We start from the raw sequence: 6,000 nt of genomic DNA, 5'->3' as shown, positions 1-6,000 counted from the left end.
TTTACTGAAATATTTAATTATTATGATTTTATTGCAAGTTGTTATTGTATTGTATTAAATTGCATTGTATTGTATTGTATTGTATCGTAATGTTTTGTATTGTATTGTATTCTATTGTATTGTATTCTATTGTAATGTATTGTATTGCATTGTATTGTATTGAATTGTATTGTATTGCTTTGTATTGCGCTGTATTGTATTGCATTGTATTGTATTGTATTGTATTGTATTGTATTGTATTGTATTGTATTGTATTGTATTGTATTGTGTTGTGTTGTGTTGTGTTGTATTAAATTGTATTGTATTGTATTGTATTGTATTGTATTGCATTGTATTGTATTTTATTGTATTGTATTGTATTGTGTTGTATCGTATTATATTGCGTTCTGTGTATTGTATTGTAACTTTTTGAATTGTATAATATTGCATTGTGATATACTGTTGTATTGTGAAAATAATGATTTATATTTTTTTAAACTCTCAATTAGATTTTAAATAAATAAAAAATAATTTTTCCCTAATTTCTATAGAAAAGTTTAACGGTTCCGCAAAAAAGAAACACAAAAATTGCAAACTTTAAAACCTCTGATTTCCAGAGACAAAATATAGGATTCAATTTAAGTTTGTGAAGAAAGGAATAAAGACAGCTGAGCCTGAAACTGAGTTTAAAGTATAAAATGGGTTTTGTAAGTTTTTTTAAGGAATTAACTTACATTTATCTTTATGTAAAATTTGTTTTTGCTAATTAATTCTTACATTTACAGAAATAAAGAAACAAGCGTATTGGACTGTGATCTAGGTAGCTAGCTCTCAGAGAAAAAAATCTTTCCGCATTTTGCCAATTACTCCATTTAAGTTAAAGCTAGAAACCGGGGCCTTACAATTACAAAAAGTACATGTCTAAAAACTACAATAAAAATCAAGTATTAGTGACTAGTGAGTTATAAAGAGGTAAAATAAAAAAAAACAATGTTTGTAGCACAAGTACAAGTCCAGAGCTACAATAATGTAAAAACGAGTTAGTATGGTAATAGCTTTACTAGTAAGTAATTAAATAATTAATTAAGTAAAATGGGTCTGATTACACTGCACAAATGCTGTGACGCATGATCATTGGACAATTTAAAGTCCTAACTTGAGTCTAAAAGTGAAACAAATAATATCACTTTGTTCCTCTTGTTCAAACATTTCTAAATTGTTATCTGTTAATTTTGTGCTTTTAATATTATCGGTGAATTTCTTTCAGATTTAATTTTTCAAATAAAAGCAAAATTGTCTAAATCTGAACAAAAGCAAAAAGCAATGCCAGGAGCAAGATATTTTGTGATTATTGTTTAATCACATTAGTTGTAAGATTAAGTTGAATGAATGCTGCAATATATTTTAAACATTAAAAGACTATCTTCAAGTCATCTCTCAACATTCTACATTATCCAACGCCAATTATGCATATTTATATCTCTCTACGTTTTGTTTTATATATGTGATTGTGTATTGTATAGTATATACTGATTAACTTAGATTTAATTCATTCTAAGCAGAAAAAACTACAACGCATGTATATCTCTGTCCCGAGAGTAACCTAAAATTGACATTTATGAATAATAGAAAACTATCTTTTCGGAAAAGGTCATACTTATTGAATTCTCTTTTTTAGTTCATCGTGATAAAGAGTTCTTGGTGCTTGAGGCTAAGTTTCCAACTCTAACTTGGAAATAACACTCTCCAACTAAAGAGCCATTAAATTCTACGTTGACAGATCCATTAATTAACTTTAACCCTCTCTGTATTTACCAAATATTTCTATCTTGAGTATCCGCGGTGAAAGTTGAGTTGTCATAAAAACAAAATGTCTGCTAACACAAAATAATAACATGAGAAAATATACATGTTTCCTCATGTATATAGAAACTATAAATTTTGGATGTAAATTAATGACATCGTCTATACCATGATACAAAGAACTTATATTTACAACTTAATCACTGAATAACTAAATCACTTAATCATTGAATTACTAAAAAACTTAAGCAGATCAAAAGAATTGGAATAAATCTAAATATATATATATATATATATATATGCTTTACTCAAGTGTCTGTTTGTTTGTATCCAATAAACGTCAACTCAGCTGAACCGATCCGGCCCAAATTTTTTTGCGGGACCTCACATGACCCCAGGGAATTTTATGGATGATCAAAATTAAAAATTAGCCTCCAACCAAATAGATTTAAAAAATCCAAGAAATATTTTTTAAAAATCCGCGAAATTCTTTTTTTTTGCTCTACAATGTAAACAAGAAGAATATGTTCACAATTAAAAATAGAAGATGGGCGCGAAGCGCCCTGAAAGCAGCGTTAATTGAAAACCTAAATTAATCGAAAAGAAGTGAACAATTTAATATGATAGAAAAGAAACGGTATCAACTAGAAATTCTACAATTCATAAAATCTGGAAAATTTTATCTTTAAGCTGAATGTGAAATGTTGAATGTACGGCTAAAAAGAATAAGCTATTATACAAGAGTATATCGTATATATTGTATATATTGTATATATGCATATATTGTATAGGCAGAGTGGTCTAAGTTAAACTAATATGAGTTCTGAGAACACTAACTGCTGTGTAACTGCAATAATACCAAGTGAAATCTGAAAACCAAGGGTCTGCTCTGTACAGGGTGTTTAGTGTACTTTAGGACAGGCCCGGGGTTCAAGTATACTTTATAGACATTTTACAGGGTGTCCTATAGACTGGAAGTGTAGGGAGAGAGGTAGACTGTAAGGTTAGGGAGAGAGGTAGACTGGAAGGTTAGGGAGTGAGGTAGAATGGAAGGTTAGGGAGGGAGGTATACTGGAAGGTTAGGGAGAGAGGTAGACTGGAGGGTTAGGGAATGAGGTAGACTGGAATTTTAGGGAGGCATGAAGACTGGAAGTGTAGGAATGGAGGTGGACTGGAAGGGCAAGGAGGGAGGTAGACTGGAAGGTTAGGGAGGGAGGTAGACTGGAAGGTTAGGGAGGGAGGTGGACTGGAAGGTTAGGGAGGGAGATAGACTGGATAGTTAGGGAGTGAGGTAGACTGGAAGGTTAGGGAGGCGAAGGAAAAATAAAAGATATAAAGTTTGAGTATACGGTTCTTACAAGATTTCACATGCTGAGCTTGAGCAATTGAATTAAACCAGTTTCCCTTTGATCTTTTAGAACACATAATCTCATTTTTTATTATATCTTTTATTTTTTGAAAAATAAAGGTTACAATTGGATATTTAAATTTACAACTTTCAAGGCAATATTTAATATCATACGGTTGCGAACTATGAAATAGTCCGCACTATTTCTATTTCTATTAGATTGCTATGTATAAATATCCCTATTCATTGCAAACCAAGATGTGCACGACCTCCCGCGAATCGAACAGTTTTGCCAATTTTTTTAAATTTTAAACTGAAGCTAGAAGTGTTGCAGTCTTAGAATGTATATGCCTAGGGCTACAAGTATAACTGAATTGGCGAGGTAAAACCAAAGCCCACTCCGTTGTAGTCGAGGTTGTCTAAAAGCTTGATAAATAACTTGTATAGTTATCCAGAGTTCAAAACTAAAAAATGCGCTAGTTCTGTAAAATAGTGAATTCGGGGTGAAATTAAATCTAATCCAATACTCACATATCATAACATTGGTTTGAAAGAATACTCAAGCGCCGCAACATTTTCCAGAGAATCAGCATTGACAGATGGAAAACTATAAGATTACGGGGATTTACCGGGGTTAAATATTTAACTCGTCGATATCGTTGAGTTAGATATTTAATCTACAGCTTCAGGTTGAGGTAGGGTTAATTTAAGTAAAGAGCGGCATATAAGCTGAAACTAAACATTTTAGTTGTAACTTCTCTCCTTTAGTTTTGGACTCAGATATCAGTGATCAGGGATATTAATAATAAAGAGAAATCGAATAGAAATAGACCATTTCATAGCTCACAACCGTTGAGTTAGATATCTAAGCTATAGCTTAAGGTTGAGGGAGGGTTAATTTAAATAAAGCGCGGCATATAAGCTGAAACTTAACATTTTAGTTGTAACTTTTCCCCTTTAGTTTTGGACTCAGATATCAGTGATCAGGGATATTAATAATACAGAGAAATCGAATAGAAATAGACCATTTCATAGCTCGCAACCGTTGAGTTAGATATTTTAGCTATAGCTTAAGGTTGAGGGAGGGTTAATTTAAGTAAAGAGCGGCATATAAGCTGAAACTTAACATTTTAGTTGTAACTTTTCTCCTTTAGTTTTGGACTCAGATATCAGTGATCAGGGATATTAATAATACAGAGAAATCGAATAGAAATAGACCATTTCATAGCTCACAACCGTTGAGTTAGATATTTAAGCTATAGCTTCAGGTTAAGGGAGGGTTAATTTAAGTAAAGCTGAAACTTAACATTTTAGTTGTAACTTCTCTCTTTTAGTTTTGGACTCAGATATTCGTGATACTTCGACCTCAAAATTTCTCTTTCGTTACCCATCGCGAGAAAGACAAATTATCCATTTTTGCATTTATTAAATATTCTGAACGAAATCAGTCAAATAAAAAATTCCTATAGTTAGAGAAAATTTGTTGATTTCACATAATTTTTATAAACATGGATAACGGATTGGAGTTAAATTATTTAATCCCTATATCTTTACAACCTGATAATGTAAACCTTTGATTATTTTATCTAACAGAATTCACAGTTTGATATATCTAAGGTCTACGCCATTAAATTTAAATCAGAGTTTGTGACAAAGACTCAATTTCTTTAGTACATCCTTTTTATCCAATTTCAGCATGCATGTTATGAATAAGAATTAAATCGGGTTTGTCGTTAGGAAGAAAGATTTACCCTAGGCTAAACACATGTAAGTAAATTGCAAAGTGTAGACTACAAAACGATAGTTTTTGGTGGTTTCGGAAATCATTTGTTTGCCCTGAATATTTGTGAATTGGTGCTTTGTGTGACAAACCCCCCGGGATAACGGCCTCTATTCCTATTTACATCCTCCGTTCGCATACTCTTCTCAAATAGAATACATAAAGGACTCTCATCTAGGCGGGAAGATGTATTCTTCAGATTTTAAAAAACTTGAAGAAAAACAATAAACATTCTGAATCAAAAGACATAAACTATCAACGAAATATTGAGCCGGCCTGCATTTATTGAGTTCCATCAAGGATTCCCAATTGTACCATTTAAACTTCTGTGTTTCAATCATTGAACTTCGATGTAGTTATCATGGAACATTTTTTCATTGATTAAGGAACCTCTCAGTATCAATCATTGAACCGCTATGCATTGATCATAGACCCTCCACGTATTAATCAAGGAACCTTTATGTATTGATCATGAAACCAAGTTAAGTATTGATCATGAAACCTCTATGTACTGATCATAAAACCTCTATGTATTGCTCACGAAGCCTCTATGTACTGATCATGAAACCTCTATGTACTGATCATGAAACCTCTTTGTATTGATCATTAAACCTCTATGTAATGATCATAAAACCTCTCTGTACTGATCATAAAACCTTTATGTATTGATCATTAAACCTCTAGGTACTGATCATGAAACCTCTATGTATTGATAATGGAACCTTCATTTATTGATCATGAAAACTCTTTGTTTTGATCATGAAACCTCTATGATCATGAAACCTCTTTGTATCGATCATAAAACCTCTATGTATTGATCATTAAACCTCTATGTACTGATCATGAAAACTCTTTGTTTAGATCATAAAACCTCATTGATCATGAAACGTCTATGTAATGATCATGAAACGCCTATGTATTGATCAAGAAGCCTCTATGTATTGATCATGAAAACTCTATGTATTGATCATGCAACGTCTATGTATTGATCATGAAGCCTCTATGCATTGATCATGAAAACTCTATGTATTGATTATGAAAACTCTATGTATTGATCATGAAAACTTTATGTATATTGATCATGAAAACT

This window comes from Eurytemora carolleeae, unplaced genomic scaffold, assembly GCF_000591075.1.
Source record: "Eurytemora carolleeae unplaced genomic scaffold, Eaff_2.0 scaffold29, whole genome shotgun sequence".
Taxonomy (NCBI): domain Eukaryota; kingdom Metazoa; phylum Arthropoda; class Copepoda; order Calanoida; family Temoridae; genus Eurytemora; species Eurytemora carolleeae.
Note: the sequence above shows the minus strand (reverse complement) of the source record.